We start from the raw sequence: 18,980 nt of genomic DNA, 5'->3' as shown, positions 1-18,980 counted from the left end.
GGTTAGAGGGTTTTAAGGGGTTTTTATGACTAAGATGTTTTAGGACTAAATGATTTTAAGTTTTTTTTAGGATTATGGCTGTTTATGGGTTTTTAGGGTTAAAGGTTTTATGGTTTTTAGGGTTAAGGGTTATTAGGGTGTTTCTGGATATGTTAATTTTTTTAGGCTTTTTAAAGTTTTTAGTGTTAAGTGGTTTTAGGATTAAAAGAGTTTAAAGTTTTTAGAGTTAATCAGTTTGGGGTTAAGGATTTTCATTGTTAATGGGTTTTAGGGTTAACAGTATTTAGCATTTGTAGGGTTAAGGGGGTTTAGGTTTTTTAAGGTTCAGTGTAGATTTAAGTTTTTTTCAGGGATAAGGGGTTTTAGGCTTTAGGGTTTTTAGGATTTTTACGTTTAAAGGGGATTTTGGTTTGTTAGGTTGAAGTGTTTTGGGTTATGTGTTCTTACAGTTTTAGGGTTATGAGCTTTTTATGGGTTTTAGCGTTTAATGGAGTTCTTAGTGTTAAAGATTTTTAGCTTTTTCAGGGTTAAGGGGTTTTAGGGTTTGGTGTTTTAGTGTTAAGTGTTTTTAGCGTTGGTAAGGTTTTTAAGATTTAGGGGTTTAATGGTTAAAGTCTTTTTAGCATACTTACTGTTGGGGCTCTTGCTGTATTGAATGATTATACTGAACTCTGAAGCAAGTGGAAAAATACTGAAGAAATAAGACGAGGTTACGGCCAGAACAGTGGGATGAAGAAAAAGGAGCAAATTGCAGATGTTTGCTCAAAACCAAGGCCAACGGGACGTGATAAGAGGAGCTGGGAAACCGCAGAAAGGAGCCTACATGCCAGAACAAGCAGAAACAGAAATCTTCCCAGTAAACAATTGTTAACCAATCATATTATTATACGCTTGTAAAATAGCCAATCACATTATTGCACGCTTATAGAATGCCTTATAAAAGTCTACCTGGTTTGTACAATAAACGGATCAGATCTTGAACTCTGTGAGTATTTGAATCTGACTCCCGCTCGCCCGAAATGCCCGCAGCAACTTACGGTTAAGGTTTCTTAGCGATTTTAGTGTAAAGGGTTTTTAGGGTTTTTAGGGGTTTTATAGTTTAAGGTTTTTTAGGATTAAGAGTTTTTTAGGGTTAGAGCATTTTTAGGGGTTTTGACTTTTGTAGCGTTTGTAACTTTTTTAGGCTTAAGGGTTTTTTAGGCTTAAGGGATTTTTGGGTTTTTCCGTGTTTAAAGTTAAGCGGTTTTAGGGGTTTTACTGTTCAGGAGTTTTAGGGTTAAGGATTTTTTTTAGAATTAAGGGGTTTGAGAGTTTTTAGCAGTTTTAGGACTATAGGTTTTTAGGGTTAAAGGATTTTAAATGTATGGGATTTTAGCGCTTTTAGAATTAACGGGGGGGGGGTCAGTTTTAAGGGTTAAGTGGTTTTGGCATATTTAGGGTTAAGTGTTTTTAGTGTTAAGGTGGTTTAGAGTTAAGATTTTTAGCTTTCTTAGCGTAAAGGTTTTTTAGGGTTAATGGTTTTTAGTGTTAAAGAGTTTTAGGGGGTTTAGGGTTAATGGGTTTTTAGGGGCTTTATGGTTTGGTTTTTTTTAGGGATAAGGGTTTTGGGGGATTTTAGGTTTAAGGGGTTTTTTTCGATTAAGGGTTTTCGGGTTTTTAGGGGTTTGGCGGTTTTAGGGTTAAGGGGTTTTAGCGCTTTTACGGTTAAAGGTTTTTCATATTAAGGGATTTTATGGTTTTTAGGATTAAGGGGTTTTAGGGTTTATATAGTTAAGGGGTTTCATCGTTAAGGGACTTTAGGGTTAAATGTTTTCAGAGTTTTTAGGGTAAAGAGTTTGTAGGGTTTGTAGGGTTAAGGGTTTCTAAAGGTCTTATGGTTAATGTTTTTTGGGTTAAGTGTTTTTAGGGTTTTTAGAGTTTTTAGCATTTTTAGGGGTTTTAGCTTTTTTATTGTTAAGAATTTTTATCGTTAAGCGTTTTTAGCCTTTTAAAGGTTTTTAAGGCTCAGAGTTTTAAAGGGTTAAGAGACTGTAGGGTTAAGGGTTTTTTTTTTATTTGTGTTTGTTTTTAGAGTTAAGCTTTTTAGGGTTTCTGTGGTTAAAGGTTTTAGGATTAAGTGTTTTTAGAGTTCAGGGCTTTAGAGTTTTTACGGGTTTTAGGGTTATAGGTTTTTAGCATTAAGGGATTTTAGGGTTAAGGTTTTTTTAGGGTTTTTAGACTTAAGGGCTTTTACGCTTAAGTGTTTTTATCTTTAAGGTGTCTTAGAGTGAAAGTGGGTTTAGGGTTAAGGGTTTTTGGAGTTAAGGGGTTTTAGTGTTTTTATGGTTAAGGGATTTTAGGGTTATTCCTTTTAAGCATTTTTAGATATTTTAGGGTTAAAGGGTTTTCAGGGGTTTTAGTGTGAAGTGTTTGTAGGGTTAAGGGGGTTTAGATTTTGTGGGGGTTTTTTTGGGTTAAAGGGGTTTAGAGTTTTTAGCGTTACAAGTCTTTAGGGTTACGGGATTTTAGGGTTTTTATAGTTAAGGAGGTTTAGGGTAAAGTGTTTTTAGCATTAAGGGTTCTTAGAGCTAAGGGGTTTAACTGTTTAAGGGTAAAGGGGCTTTAGGGTTAAGGGTTTTTAGAGTTAAGGGGTTTTAGTGTTTTTATGGGTAAGGGGGTTTAGGCTCAAGAGTTTTTAGAGTTTTTAGGGTTATGCCTTTTTAGCTTTTTTAAGTTTAAGGTTTTTTAGGGCTTTTTAGGGTATAAGGGTTTTCAGGGGTTTTAATGTTAATGGTTTTAAGGTTTAAGGGGTTTTTGTGTTTTTAAGGCTTTTAGGCCTCAGCATTTTAAGGGTTAAGGGATTTTTGAGTTTAGGGGTTTTAGAATTTTTTTCAATTATTATAGGGTTTTTTTAGAGTTTTAAGGGTTTTTAGGATTTAAGGGCTAAGGGATTTTAAGGGTTTTAGAGTTACAGGGCTTTAGGGTTAAGGTTTTTTAGTGTTAAGAGTTCTTAGAATTAAGCGGGTTTAGCTTTTTAAGAGTAAAGGGGTTTTAGGGTAAAGGGGGTTTAGGGTAAAGGGGGTTTAGGGTAAAGGGGGTTTTAGTGTGTTTATGATTAAGGGGGTTTAGGCTTAATGGTTTTTAGGGTTGTGCCTTTTCAGCGTTTAAAGGTTTAAGGGGTTTTACGTTTTTTAGGATATAAGCGGTTTTAGGGGTTTTAGCATTAAGGCTTTTAAGGGTTAAGGGGGTTTAGGGCTTTCATTGTTAAAGCTTTTTAGGGTTTTTTTTTGCAGTAAGTGTTTTTAGGTTTAGGGATTTTTATGGTGAAGTGGTATAGGATTAGAGGGGGTTTAGGGTTTTTACGGTTAACGGAATCTAAGGGTTTTAGTTCTTCAAGGGTTTTTGCGGTTAATTGTTTTTTAGTGTTAAGTGTTTTTAGGGATTGAAGGTTTACGGTTTTTTCGGTTAAGGGTTTTTAGTGTTGTGGTTTTTGTGGTTTTACAGTTAAGGGTTTTTAGCAGTTTTAGATGTTAAGGGTTTTTAGTATTAAGGGATTTTAGGGGTTTTAGGGTTAAGGGGTTTTAGCCTTGTATGGGTTAAGGGGTTTTGGGGGTTTTAGGGTTAAGGTTTTTTACGGTTATGAGTTTTAAGGGTATTTAGGGCTAAGTGTTTTTAGGGTTTTTAGGGTCAATCTTTTCTAGCATTTTTAGAATTAAGTGTTTTTAGCGCTAAGGGGTTTTAGGTTTATTGTTTCAAGGCTTAAGAGTTTTAACCTGTGTTAGGGTTAAGGGTTTGTAGCATTTTCAGGGTTAAGGATTGTTAGAACTTTTAGTTTTAAGGGGTTTTAGGGTTAAGGGATTTTAGGGTTACTGGTTTTTAGGTATTTTATGGTGAAGGGTTTTTTGAATCAAGGGGTTTTATGTTTTTTAGCATTAAGGGGGTTTAGGGTTTTCAGGTTTAGGTTTTTTTGGGGGGGATGTTAGGGCTAAAGATTGTTGGGGTTTAGTTTTTTGGGGGTTAAGGGGGTGTAGGATTTTTAAGGTTAAGGGTTTTTCAAGGTTAAGTGTTGTTAGAGTTACAATGGTTAAGGACTTTAAGAGGTTTTAGCTTTTTTTACTGTTAAGTGTTGTTAGGGTTAAGAGCTTTTAGCATTTTTAGGGGGTGTAGCATTAAAGGGTTTTAGGATTAAGGGATTTTAGAGTTGGTAGGGTTAATGTTTTTCACAGTTAAACTTTTTTAGGGTTAAGGGTTGCTGGGGTTAAAGTTTTTTAGGATTTTTAGGGTTCTGTTCGGTTCTTCTTACATATACTGCTCTCTCCTCTCCACTGCTCTCGGCTTTCCTCTTTCATTTTCTCTGCTCTCCTCTTCCCTCCTGTCCGCTCTCCACTCCGCTCTTCTCTTACCTCCTCTCCACTTACCTCTTCCATCACCGTTGCTCTTCTCTTCCCTCCTCACCGGTCTCCTCTTCCATCCTCTCCAGTCTCCACCTATGTCCTCTCCGCCCACCTCTTCCGTCCTCTTCTCTGCTCTCGTCATCCATCTTCTCTGATCTCCTCTTCTCTCTTCTCACATATCCTCACCCATCTTCTACGCTCCCCTCTTACCCCTTCTCCGCCCTCCTCTGACCTCCTCTCCGGTCTCCTCTTCACTCCTCTCCACTTACCGCTTCCATCTGCTCTCCTCTTCCCTAATCTCCGCTCTTATCTTCCCTCCGCTCTGCTCTCCTCTTCCTTCAGCTTGCTCTCATATTTACTCCACATGGCTCTCCTTTTCCTATGTCTCTTCTTTTCCTTTTCCTCCTCTTCCATTTTCTCTGCTCTTCTCTCCCATCTTCACCGTTCTTCTTTTATATACTGTGCTCTCCTCTCCATTCATCTGCACTTTCCTCTTTCCTCCTCTCTGCTCACTACTTTCCTTTCCTCTGCTCTACTCTTCCCTCCTGTCCGCTCTCCTCTACACTTTGCCCTCCTCTTTACCCCTCTCCACTTTCTGCATCAGCTTTGCTCTCCTCTTCCCTCCTCACCACTCTCTTCTTCCGTCCTCTCCACTCTCCGCCTATGTCTTCTCCACCCTCTTCTTCCATCCTCTTCTCTGCTCTCATCATCCATCTTCTCTGATCTCCCCTTCAGTCTTCTCCACTCTCTACTTACTTTTATCTCCTCTCTCATCTTCCCTCCTCTCAACTCTCCTCTTCCCTCCTCTCTGCTCTCCTTTGCACTCGACTCTCCTCTCTGCTCCGATCTCCTCTTCATTGTGTACAACTCTTCCCGCCTCTACGCTCTCCTCTTCTGTATTTTCTTTTTCCGTTCTCCTCTTCCCTGTTATCCATCTCCCCTGCCTGCTCCCCTCTTCCATCCTCTTTGCTTTCGTCTTCCCTCTTCCCTCCTCCCTGCTCTCCTCATGCCTCCTTTCCGCTCTACTCTTCCCTTTTCCCCGCACTCTTCTTCCCTCCTGTCCACACTTCTCTTCCCTCCTGTCTGCACTCCTCTTCCCTTCTCTCCGCTCTCCTACCTTACCTCTGTTCTCCTCTTCCATCACCTTTGTTCTCCTCTTGCCTCCTCTTCCGTCCTCTCTGCAATCCTCTTCCAACTTCTCTGCTCTCCTTTTTCAGCTTCTTTGTTCTCCTTGTCATTCCTCTCCGCTCTCCTCCTCACTCCACTCCCATTTACCCTCTTCTCCCCTCTCTTCTTTCTTCTCTCCTCTCCGCACTCCTCTCCTGTCCTCTCCGCTCTTCTCTTCCATCTGCTTTGCTCTCCTCTTCCCTCTTCTATGTTCTCATCTTCCATCTTCCCTCTTCTCCACTTCCCTCCTCACCGAACTCATCTTCCATTTTGTCCTCTCTCCTCTTCCCTCCTTTCCAATCTGAACTTTCTTCATCTCCACTCTTATTGTCCAACCTCTCCGCTCTTCTCTTCCCTCCTCTCTAATCTTCACTAAGCTTTTGCTTCATTCCTCTCCGCTCTCCTCTCCGGTCCACTTCCTAAGTGTCGGTAGTCGTCCTCCCTCGTCTCATTACTAGTCTTACACTGACTCTCCTCTTCCCTCTTCCCTGCTCTCATCATCGTTCCGCTCCGCTCTCCTCTTCCCTCTGCTTTGCTTTCTTTTTCTCTCCACATTGCTCTTCTCTTCTCTCATCTGCGCTTTCCTCTTCCCTCTTCTTCCATTTTCTCCACAGTCCTCCTCTTTTTATCCACTCCCATTTTCCCTCCTCTCTGCTCTCAGTTTCCCTCCTCTTCACTCTCCTCTTTCGTCTTAACTGCTCTCCTCTTCCCTCCTATAAGCTCTCTTCTTCCTTCCTCTCTACGCTCCTCTTCCATGCTCTCCGCTCTCCGGCTACCACCTCTCCACTCACCTCTTCCTTTTTCTCCATTCTAATTTTCGCTCCGAGAGCAGAGGGCGAGAACCTGGCTCAAAAGGGCCCCGAGGAGCCCTGCCCAGGGGCTGTGCCCAGTGCTACAGAGGAAAAGCAGCAGCCCACGGGGGCTACACTGGCAGCCCCGCCGGGAGCCTTGAAAGGTTCCTCCCCCCAGATGCGGGGCACGAGGGCCACCTTCCTGGAGCACGAGCAGCAGGCACCTTGCCAGAATGGCCCAAAGCAGCCCTGGCCAGGGGCCCTGCTCAGTGCTTCAGAGAAAGGCAAAGGAACCCTGGGGAGGGACACATGCTAGCCCACCGCGGGGGAAAAAAGCCTTCCTCTTGCCAGCTGCAGGGCACGAGAGGCCATCTTCGTGGGGCACAAGCAGCAGGCGGTGACCTGGCCCAAGGGACCCGTGGAGCCCTGGCAAGTGGTCGTGCTCAGTGCTGCAGAGGAAAGCAAATAACCCCCGGGGGCCAGTGCCCATGTGCCCTGGGGAAAATTCCCCCTGACCCCAGCCCTGGCAATGGGCTGCTCCCTGAGCATGTGAGCGAGACCTGCCTCCTCGTCCCACAGGCTGGTCACGCCTCCTGGGAGATGCCAAGCCTCTCCCTCCGACCCAGAGCCATCTCAGGGGCTTCTGAGAGTGGCCAAATATCCCTGGTCCCATCGACTTCAGGGGCCAGAATCCTTCCTGCACCTGCAGGGCACCAGTGGGTGCTCCAAAGCTCTAGGATCCCGCCAACGTCTGTGCATCTCATAACTTATGGCTGCTGCCCCTGGCTCCACAGAGGATGAGGATGGTGAGCTCTGCAGTGCTTCTCAAGAAGGCATTCCCTTGGTCTTGCCATGGTTGTCCAGCTGAGAAGGATTTCCAGACCTCAGCTGAGCTTTGGATGTGGCCCCACCAGCAGCCTCATCCAGGTTCCAGTCTCCCTCCCTCACCCCGCCCAGGGAATCCCACCGGCCCCTCGAGGACTACCTCTCAGGTGTCTTCAGGCTGGTGCCAGGCCAGCTCTGGCCGCGGGACACAGACGATGCCCCTTTTATACTCCCCCGGGGCACTGTGACTGCTGCGTTGCCAAGTGACGGCACTGTGACATGGGGTGACACAGGGGTGACACGCGCAGCCCCGCCCCTGCCCAGCACCCTTGGGAGGAAGGGCTTTGGGGTGCCGGCCCCGAGGCAGCCCCTGTGCCCAGCAGTCCCGGGGGGCTGTCCCTGACCTTGGTGGCCGTGCACGGGGCACAGCTGCTGGGCATCCCTTGCGCCTCCTCTCCCACTCAGCTCCCAGGGACAAACCTCGTGCTGTTCCTCCTCTCTCAGGCCGTGGCATGGACCATCCCTGCAGCCCAGCGCCCACCCTGTGAGCCGCCCCCTCTCTACCACAGGTAACGTCCATGGCGTTGACATGTGGAATCGTACCCTACAACTCGAGGAGAGTTATAAAGCAGGTGTGGTTATTGCGGCACAGGGTGCAAGGGGGATCGCTCCTCCCAACCTGCAAGCTGAATTTTACTCACAATACATATTTATACAGCAAAGTGATTAGTTCGTGCAAAATCTACACCTACTACCTCATTATTGGTGAGTTGCTTTCTTGCCTCAATTTAAAGGTACAGTTCATTTTAAATTCACTGCGCGAGCTCCTGAGGTGGTAATCCACCCTTTTCGGGGGCAAGCGCGGGGCTGGGGGGGTGGGGACGGACACACACATTTGAGTAGGAGATCAGGATCCCCCACTACCACAATTATTTTACCCTGGTTTCCTTGAGTCTTACCGCTTCAGCAGTTTGTTTTCTTTTAGCAGTTAGGACATCCTTATCAGGAAGCTCCTTCTTTATGTTCTTGTGGAGCTCACCTACATCTGTATTAACCGTCCCTTCTTGAAGTGCTGTGGGCCAAGCTCCAGAGCTTCTCTCGCAGACTGTGAGGCTCTTTCTCGCGTGTTGATGGCTCCTGTTATCTATGCAGCTCCTGCCTGCAGCAGAGTTTTAGGTTTTTCATTATGTTTTCTGCCATCACCAGTAGCTTACTTCTCCAAGCAATTGGATGAAGTCGGAGAGGGTCCCCCGTGGAGAGTCAGCCGGGTCACGACAATCACACCAATACGGCTACATGCCGTGCTCACTTTATTAAACAAACAGGTCATATTTATAACTTAAGCCAACCGCTCACACGACTTTACACAAAGGTGATTGGATAAAAGTTTCTGGTCACACGGGCATCCGTGTCGCTGACTGGTGAACATGCTGCAGGTGCCTGACCAGAGTGTGCCGATGAGAGTGTGCTGATTTCACGGTTCCTAGGACTTGCTCTGCACCTGGCCTCTTGTTTGTGTATAACTTGTTTTCTTTCTCCCACTGCTTGTTCCCAGGACAATTTAAAGTTGCTCTGCAGCTTCAACGAACAGGCCTGGGTTGTCCAACCCGGACGATGGTAACATATGTCCTCGGTCTTTTAAAAATCCCTCTACATATCCCCCTTTTTCTTTTTGGACAACCCATGTCTGTTTCACAATAGATGTTAAACCTTTCTTCAAACAAGAAAATAAACAGCTAAAAACGAAAAACATTACAGCAATGATTATAACAAAGCGTATTCCTTCCATCAATAACGCCTTTAACCAACCTGTTATCCCCAATCCTCTCAACCATTCATCAAAGGGATTATCATCAGCAAGAATATGCTTCATGTTTCCCTGCAGTTGTGACAACTTCTTGTGCATAGATATGGAATGATCGGAAAGGTTCATACACCACATCCCTTCAAAATCCTCACAACCGTGTCCATGTGCTAATAACAAAAAATCTATTGCAGCCCTATTTTGTAACATAGCATGCCTAGTACCATCTACATCAAGCAATAACGAACTTAAAATCTGTGACGTAAGGTTAAATAGTTTCTCTCCCCAGCACGCTCACTTTCGTATATTCTTAGCATTTAATGCTGCCATTTGGACTCATACATGTACATTTCTGATTGGGAGTCAGATCCACTGTTTTAACATTCCAAAAGCCATCAAAATTTGTTTCATTCTCTTGCAGGGGGATACCAATTAAACAAGTTCTAAAGGGGTTGTCTGCCTTTTGCAGACTTAAACAAAAGTCTGTTATTCCCGTGATATTTGCCCATGTCACCCGCATGTTTGTCCTAGGCAAGATGTCAAAAATACTTTGGCCAATGGGTAAAAAATTCATCAAGACCATAAACCAAGTCCACCACTCAAACATGTTTACTTCTACAATTTCCACACTTTTCTTTCTCTCTCTTTTTGGTTTTTTGGGGTGTTGTTTTTTTTTGGGGGGGTGTTGTTGTTTTGTTTGCTTGTTTTTACATATTCCACCCCACAAATCCGTGCTTTCACAGATTCTGATGATGTATACTGTCTCCAATCAGCATGGTATTACACTAGCCGTATGCTTTCCCTTGCTTCATGCCCGGTTACTAATCAAACACATACACTTTTTACACAATTTACATCTAAGCTTTGGCTCACAGTACCGTTTTACCCCACATAGCATACATTGGCATAATACCCGTGGGTTACATCCCTTACAACATAGACAGTTTATTCTGTCTGCTCGCTCTGAGTCTTCTCTTCAGTCTTCTGATCTTGACATACAGGTCGCACAAACTTGCTAGGGACCCAAATAGGTCCTTTACCTGTGGAGATACAAAAATAACCTTTACTGATAAATAACACCGGATTAGGTCCTTCCCATACGCCTGAAGCCATATTTTTATACAAAACATTCAAACCAGGAACTGTAGTTGTTCCGTTCCCTCGCACCGTTTGGTGACGTATAACAACAGGTGGTCCCTCTCTATCCTCTGTAAGGGAGAGGTAGTTTAAGGTAAACAACACCTTAGTCAACCGTTCAGTTACGTCTATGTCCTGCAATACTTTCTGTCTCTGAAGATAATCCTTCAGAGTACGGTTTGCCCTTTCAACTGCTTGCCCCATTGGGGAGTGAGGAATCCCTTTAATGTGTTTAATTCCCCAAGTTGTCATAAATCTAGCGACTCATTGACTATTATATGCTGGACCATTGTCTGTCCTTATTTCTACAGGTACTCCCATGACAGCAAAACAAGGCATTAAGTGTCTCTCCACATGTAATGCCTTTCCATCAGTTTGTGCAGTGGCCCGTATAAAATGAGAATAGATGTCAATTATGACATGCACATACTTAAGCTTCCCAAAGTCAGGTACATGTGTTACATCCATTTGCCAAACCTGAAGTGCCTTCAGACCTTTTGGGTTAGTGCCCACCCCTAAACCAGGTCCATGATGACTACATTGAGGACAGGAGCAAACAATACCTTTTGCATCTGCTATGGGTATTTGATACTGTCGATGTAAAGACTTTGCATTTTGATGAAACATCTCGTGGCTGTTACGAGCTTCTTCAAACTTATTTGTTGGAGGATTTATTGCTAGACAGCTGACTGCTTCATCAGCTTTAGCATTACCTTCGCCCAACCCAACGGTCCACTGATGACTTTTAATATGCATAATATAAAATTCATGTTTTCTCTGTCAAAGAGTACTACGCAGTTGTATAAACATTTCACCAAGATGTTGATTCTTTGTCTCTCTCAACAAGGCATCTTCAATGCGCTGTACTACACCAACTATGTACAAAGAGTCTGATACTATGTTTACAGGTGTGTCGTTCCAGCTTCCCAATGCCCAGCACGCTGCTTTCAGTTCTAAAGTTTGAAGGTTGTCCAATGGTTCACCGGTGATCACGTGTTTCTGCCACTGATTATCGGATTGCCAAACACACGCAGCCTTCTTCATCTTTTGTCCTGCATCTGTAAACACCGTTGGCCCTTCAGCTGGTCTTTTTGAGCATAACGGTCTCGTAATCCACTGGTAATGTTCTAACATCGTCCAGAGAGGTCCTTTTGGTCGGTTTTGTGTACAACACCTGTAGAACCCATCAAGGCTTCCCGTATGGCTGTTGAATGACTCAGGAACCACTCATAATCATCACCACGGACTGGAATACTGATATCTGCTGGTTCAGTCCCATCAATTTCAACAATTCTATCTCTTCCTTTTCTCACCAAGGCTGCTACTGCCTCAGGATGACTTAAAATATGATCTCTGGGTTGCAATGGCAAAAAAACCCGCTCTAAAACTATCGCCGTATTTCCCCCCTTTTTCTTTTGCCATTGTAAAATAAAGGCAAAAGGTGAAGTGGCAACATTGCAAACCAAAAAAGATAACAGATGATTCGCCATTCGGCGACCACACCAGCCAGTCTGAATCTTGCGGGACACAACTTCTAGGGCAGCTCGCTGTTCTGGTGAACAAGTTCGAGGACTGTGGGCTTCGGTACCATGCAACCAGGAATAGAACGGTTGCAAATCATCATTAGTGAGGCCAACTATATTACGAACCCACTGTAGGTCTCTTAAAAGCCTTTGAGCATCATGCAGATTAGTTATTTGTGTAGTAAGAGTTACCTTCTGTGGTCGGATTTAAAAGAAACAGTCTTTCAAGTCTATCGCAACAATTTGCCAATTCTGAGGGATCATCGTAGGAGTTGGAAGACCAGGTTACAACACTCTCATCGCCAGCACCTGATCATTAACTTTCCGCAAATCATGTAATAAAATGTATGATCTGTTGCGCAGCCTCTGAACGCAGACCATGAGTAGTGACCATTTGCTTTGCCTGTTGCAATATTTTCCAATCATGTGGCTCCCATTTTGCTCCAAGATTATTAACCACTACTGGACAAGCTAATGAGCTAGTCACCTGCCAGTCACCTTCCAAAACAGCATCACAAACAACACAGGACCAACGCTGTAGAATTGGATCTTTTCTCAAGTTCAGCATTGGAGTGGTAGTTGGGTTAACTGGAGGAACTACAGGTATTGAAGTAGTAGGCAGGTTCTTTTCAACTCGCTTTTCCAGTGTTCTTAATTTATCTATTACCTCCTGTAAAGATTTCTCTGTATTTTTATCACAAAGCTTCTCCCTGCCTTCCTCCTCAAATTCGTCCGATGATGTTTCAGGAAGAGGAGGATATGACATCGGACGGTACTTTTGCCCCCCTTGACGTGACCTACGAGCTGTAGCCACCCTCCTTTTTGGCCTTGCTCCACCCACAGCTCCAATTGGTGCAGCATGACTCACTGCTCCTCCTTCCTGGGGAGGCTCAACAGCCTCTTCCGGTTTTGGCTCAATTACAACAGACCGCCCGAGGAGTAACTTCCGGTTTGTCCGCTGTCTTCTCCTGTACTGTTGAACACGCAGAGGCTGACATACCCTTCATAGGACGAGTATGCCCAACTCCGCAAAATGTAGCCAAGAGAGAAGGCTTAGGTCAGGGGTCCTCAAACTACAGCCCACGGGCCAGATACGACCCCCCAGGTCCTCAATCCAGCCCCCGGTATTTACAGAACCCCCCACCCCCTCCCCTGCTGGGGGTTGGGGGGCAAACCAAGCAGCCGCAGGTGACTTCCTGCCACTTAATCCACGCGACGGCCTCCTGTTTGAGAAGTTTGAGGACCCCTGGCTTAGGTGAATCACCCTTCTGCTCTGTTAGCTTTTCTACCACATCTCCTCCCAATGTTTCAATAGCTGCTGCCGCTACTTTCTTTCCCACCTTCATAGTTTTCAGAGTGTTAATTATAGACCACCACGTAGTTCCTAATGCTTTAGCTTCTTTTCCTTCTTTGCCTCCCTCGATCGTAGTATCCCAGAGGCAATTTCCCACTTCATTCTGTAATACTAAACAATAACGCAGGCTCGGGAATCTTATCCTTTTTTCATGCCCAGCAAACTAAAGCCTCCACTTCTGTTTCTTTAGTGCTCTCACCTCGCTTAAAGAGGATACTAGTTAAGAGCTTAATTGCCGCATCTAATTCCATCGCTGTCTCCCTGAGTGCTCTCCCCTCTCACAGAGAGGGTATGGGCAGAGAGCCCTGCTGCGTTTTTGTTTGTTTGTTTGTTTGTTTTTGGGGGGAGAGTTGTTGATTTTTTTTTGTCACGTCTTCCTTAGTGCTCCCCCCTCTCTCAGAGAGGGTATCAGTGGAGAGCCCTGCCGCGTTTTATTCGTCGCGGTCTTACCTCCGGCGGGGGTGCGATCTGCAGCTCTACACCGAACTCTGGACTCCGCTTTTCACCTTCCAGGTTCCGTCCGCCTCCGACCTCCAGCTCCCTAATCGGACAACTTTCCTTCGGGTCAGAGGCACGGAGACTTCCACATTTAAGTGAACAGCATTTAAGCAAACCACATTTAAGCGATTAAATGGGTCCCTGTTCGGGTGCCAGATGAAGAGGGACAATGGTAACATATGTCCTCGGTCCTTCAAAAATCGCTCTACAGTGAAATACCTTTCAACACCCCTTCCGTTGTTTTAGCTGGGAAATTGCATGGGGAAGAGTCACAATTTCTCCTAATTCCCCTTTATTCCTCCTAATCTTCATTACAGAGAGACCTTTTGCAGGAATTTGGGACTCTGATATCTCTAGGGCCTTTCAAGGTCCATTTAATCCTTATGGGTTCTGAAATTGTGCATCTTTTAAAAAACGAAGATACTCATTTTGAAATACCATTGGGATTGGAAGCAATTCCCCAAGAACTGCGGAGTGCACCTCGAGTGAGGACGTGAGGTCACAGCTATTGGCAGAGCTGGCGGGAATAGAAACAACAGGACAGTTTCCCCCCTCTATTAAACAATATCCTATTGGTGCCAAGTCAATCCCAAGCATTCAAAAACAACTTGAATTTTGCCTGAAAAAAGGAATTCTCAGCGAACGCCAAGGCCCTCATCATACCCCAATTTTACCTGTAAGTAAGCACAGAATAGATAAAGATGGGGATCCAGAGTGTAGGTTTGTTCAGGATCTCCGTGTGGTGAATGAGCATGTGATCTCACCTCACCCGATAGTTCCAGAGCCTAATTTAAAACATTCGACTTTGGTTCAGTATGTGGATGGCCTTTTTACCTAGTCATACAGAAGCACATAGGAGAGACACTAAAGACCTGTGCATACAACTTGTAAAAAAGGGATACCTGCATCTATCCAAATTGCGACTTTCTCTATGACAGCGTATTAGTCTCGTACTCTAGCTCCAGCAATTAAAAGAACTCCCCTTTGTGTACGGGCTACAGCAGCTGCTGCTGAGTTAGCAGAAAGAACTTGGACTACTGTCCTGGGACACCCCCTGGCACTATGTATACCCCAGGAAGTGACAATACTTGTGAAACAATATGCAGAAAAAGCACCTACTCCACAAAGGGCGCATCGATACGAAGCAGTGCTTTTACCTGCAGACAATGGGAAACTTGAAAGATGTAATAACCTTCATCCAGCTGTCTTAACACCACTGCCTACAGAAGGAGGAAAAAATGATCACGATTTTGAACAAGTGGCAACCACGAGGAGTAAGCCATGAGATAATTTAATGGATCAACCTTGAGATAATCCAGATTTCAGTCTTTTTACAGATGGATCGTCACACTATGAAGACGGCTGGCACTGTACTGGATATGCAGTTTCCACAGAGACTCAAGTTTTACTGGCTGGACCTTTATCTCCCAATGTAGGCGCACAAGGTACAGCAATTGTTGCTCTCACTTAGGCTGTAAAATAGACACTTGGACTGTGAGTCAATCTTTACACGGGCTCTAAACAAGCATTTGGAGCTTGTCATGCTACAGGTATGATATGGAAGGAGCGTGGATGTCTAACCTCCTCAGGTAAGTCCATAGAACATGGAACTTTAATGAAAGAATTGTTAGAGGCAATACAACTGCCCACAGAATTGGCAGTCATGTATGTAGAGGCTCGGACCAACCACCGAGACAGTGTATCTTGAGTAAATGCCTTGGCTGATCAAGCACCAAAAGGTGCTGCACGGCAAGTCATGTGAGCAATGACTCCGATTCTGACTGAACAGGATAAGGCTGAACTCTCAGACGTAGCTCATCTCTACAAAGATCTACCTGAAGAAGACAGACAAACCTGGAGAAACTGGGAACACAACAATGTCATGGACAGTGGCTATAAGGAAGTAAACCGCTACTTCCAAAGACGTATTTACTACCGTTCACTCGCTGGCAGCACGATAGGTCTCACGAAGGACCAGAAAGTATTACTCTCAAAATCCAGTTATTCTGGGCAGCACCTGCAATTTATGCAGCAGCCCAAAGAATTTTGAGAGCTGTCAACTATGTAAAGAATACGCCTCTTTAAGAATGAAGACACTGCTGGGAAAGTGTCCTCCAGCGACACACCCCTACCAAAAGCTTCAGACTGACTATGCTGAAATGCCAAAAGTCATGGGGTTCACATCCCTACTGGTTATTGTTGATCAATTATCAGGGTGGGCAGAAGCTTTCCCTACTTGGAAACATGACGCAAACGCAGTTGTTACAGCTCTTCTAAAGGAAATTATTCCTAAGTGTAACTGATTCTGACAGGGAAGCTCAGTTTTCTGCAGCTATACGAATACAGATGTATCATTCATTAGCAAGTCCATCACAATTACATACTCCTTATAATCCAGTATCCTCAGGACAGGTAATGAATAAAATTCTCAAAAAGAAATCAGTCAAAGTTTGTAAACAGACTGGGTTAAAATGGCCTGAAGCTTTGCATTTAGTTTCGTGGGATATAAGAAATACTCCCAGGCAGCCGTGAACACTCGTACTCATACTCTAGCTGGTGATTTTCCATGGCAGCTGAACATTCCCTATCCCTCGTCAGGGCGTGTGTAACCAGAGCCCTGCCAGAGTCAGCAGAAAAACACACTACCCCTGTTACTGCAGGAACTACAAATGCCAGGGCGGCTGCGGGGGGCTCTGGTAGTTGGGGTGCCTGTGCCCAGATGTCACATGCGGGTCTGAGACCGGAGCATGGTTCTGTTTGTATTCTCAGCAACAGAATGAAGACTCAAAATGGAGTCAAGAGTCAAGGAACTTTTTTTTCCCAACAAGAAATTTGCGAATGCAAAGGGGGAGAGAGAGCAAGAGATAAAGAGAGGAAGGAAGGAAAGAAGGAAAGAGTTCACAGCAATAGCTACCACCCCGGAGCTGTGGCGTCCCAACAGTCTGATTCGTTTCCAAGTCTGGTGGGGGAACGTTCCGTCCGATGTTAGTTGCTTCCGGTTTTTATAGAGTCGTTACAAGCTGTTCTGCTTAACCACACCTTCCACCCAGCAATGGTGTACATGCCCAACATCATCAGTTGATCCTCAGGGGCCTCCAAGCACCTTGGTCCCCCTGACCCCAGGTCTGGGCGCATGCACAGGGGTTTGGTTAAGTTTTGCAGGATCAGCATCCCCCCCCCCATTGCTCCATGGTGCCAGTCTGTCTCCTCCTTTAACAATGTATAGATACATCTCTGTGGTGGCAGTGGTGTTATCTTCCTGCCTGAAATCTCTTCTGTGGCAGTGGTGTTATCCTCCTGCCTTAACAACATATAGATAGATCCTTCACTGTGGTGATGGCATGAGTTTCCTGCCATAGCAACGTTGAGACAACACATCTGCTGTGGCGATGGTGGGTCTCACCGGTGCAGTGTCTTACACCTCCTAGAGAACTGCAGAGCTGTGGACTCAGAAATACCAGTGCACAACACTTGGCCTGCCTGAAATGTTCAGGAGGCTCTCAGATATCCAGGCAGCAGTAGAAACCGGTCTCATTTTAGAGCAAGGCTTACCACACTTGCCAGTTTTCTTTTGCGTGCTCTCACCTGGAAGCCAAACCAGAACAGCTGCACACACAGCAGAACAATTGCTCAGCACATCTACACTAACAGAGCTCTCCTAAAGCACACCTGGAGTCATTCATACCCCAAGTCAACATCTACAGTGGAACCTGGCCACAAGCTTTGTCATTTGGGGGTCAAACTGACGCACACCAAAAAAGTAGTAAAACACATCTCCTTCTCTGCCACATCAGGTATTGCGCTCCTTCAGTTCAGCTGTAACTGTTACATTATTTCCCCAAAGCAAAGCCAAACAGAGAAAATATAACCACAGCATGTTCCTTAAAAAGCAAATCTGCACATCGCACACAGTTCATTGTGACCAAAGCAAGATGTGACCACGGGACCACAGCCCTTGAAAATTTCAAGATGCCTAGGTGGGACCAAACAGTGCTTGTGAACAAAGAACATGCCTGCTCCTTAAGACAGGCTGGTCAAGTTTACCACCAAAACTCTACATCAGCATTTGCTAACCCTGTCCAGCTCTGGGTATCCAGAGCCACACTCAGCTCACTTGAAAGCATCTCCTAGTAGCAGTATTAAGTATTAAGCTCAGAACTGTACCTCCCTGACGCCTACATGGAAGAAAACTCAAACTGTGCCCCCTTGTCCTTAAGCTGCCTTAGAGCTTGTGACAGGAATTTCATTCCACTGCTTGGAAAAGTGCCAAGGTTGCAGCTTAAGGGAACTGGAGTTCCCTGGGTCTCAGAGCAATTCTAGAGCTAAAGTGGTGATAGACATCAACTCTAGATCAGACAATACGTGCCAACACTCACTACTGACCCAGCGTGGCAACCTCCTTCTGTCCTACCCAAAGGTTTCAAACCCAACACACTGTCTTCCTATGGCAGGAAGCTACCGTATTTATAATTTGTAACACCATTAACGCATTCCGTGAGACGGGACTACAGATACATTATGCAGACAACCAAGCCGCCATTTGGAAGCACCAGAGCCCTATGGCAAGACATTTGTTCTACAATGGAGAGAGCAACAGTGAATAAATAAGACTGAGATATGGTCCTTTTCCTCTAGGGAAAAGCATGCAGCAGATCAATGACTGTTGAACAGACATGCAGAATTCTCAGAAAAAGCAACCCCTAACTCTCAACAAGAAAAAGAAGGTTGTTCCTCTTAATCAAAGCACAGCTGCACTGAAACAAGTCAACACTTAATGTACGCACCTGTCCTTCCCCCAAATGAAGGTGTATAAGCAACATGTTTCTCTGGAAATGATGTGCTCAGGGCATCAGGTTTTCTTACTCCATCCTTTCACGGTGTCGCCTTTAAAAACCACCAAGAAAAGGTCAGTTGGGGCGTTGCCTTGGGAGATTCCCATGCCTGGGGGCAGTCAGGAATTCCACAGTAGTAAGTACCTCTTTGGACACAGACTTTCCTGAGGTGCCCCCCCCCCCCCAACCTCCAGACATCTCCCTGGACCCTCAGCAGCATGTACAGGTGCAGGGAGGAAAAGAACGCCAGGGAACAGACCAGAGAAATTGGGGGGAGGCAGGCGTGAGGGGGAGAAAAAAAGAAGAAAAACTAAAAAAGATACGGATACAGATGAGGACAGAGATGTAAAGGGAAAACCAACGCTGGGCTGCAGGACAGAGACGGAGGATGAAGGAAAGGGGAGAAGGAGAGGGAGCAAGACAGAAGTGGAGAGAGTAAAAGAGAAGGGAGCAACAGAAGGACACATAACGGCAGAATGGAAGAGCAAGCAGGACAGAAGAATAGGATGGAGAGCTACAGGGAATCAAAACACGATGGGTTTGTATGGCAAGGTTTGGGAAGGAGGAGGAAAAGAAGGAGAAAGAAGAAACAAGAAGAAACAATGTGTGATCAATGACCACAGCTGCCGTTCCCCATCCCCCTGCAGGGAGGAGACAGGGAAATGGGGAGTAAAGT

The 18,980-nt window shown here is 45.1% G+C and overlaps 1 non-coding gene across 1 annotated transcript; it reads right to left on the bottom strand.

Moving 5' to 3' along the window:
• Positions 1-17,771: 17,771 nt before the first annotated feature.
• LOC114015432 (small nucleolar RNA SNORD45) lies at positions 17,772-17,856 on the bottom strand. Its single transcript, XR_003559349.1, has one exon. It is a non-coding gene; the product is annotated as a small nucleolar RNA SNORD45 (small nucleolar RNA).
• Between the last annotated feature and the right edge of the window lie 1,124 nt (positions 17,857-18,980).

The sequence above is a fragment of the Falco cherrug genome, chromosome 5 (genome assembly GCF_023634085.1).
Source record: "Falco cherrug isolate bFalChe1 chromosome 5, bFalChe1.pri, whole genome shotgun sequence".
In the NCBI taxonomy this organism is placed as follows: domain Eukaryota; kingdom Metazoa; phylum Chordata; class Aves; order Falconiformes; family Falconidae; genus Falco; species Falco cherrug.
Note: the sequence above shows the minus strand (reverse complement) of the source record. Positions and strands in the feature narration are given on the sequence as shown.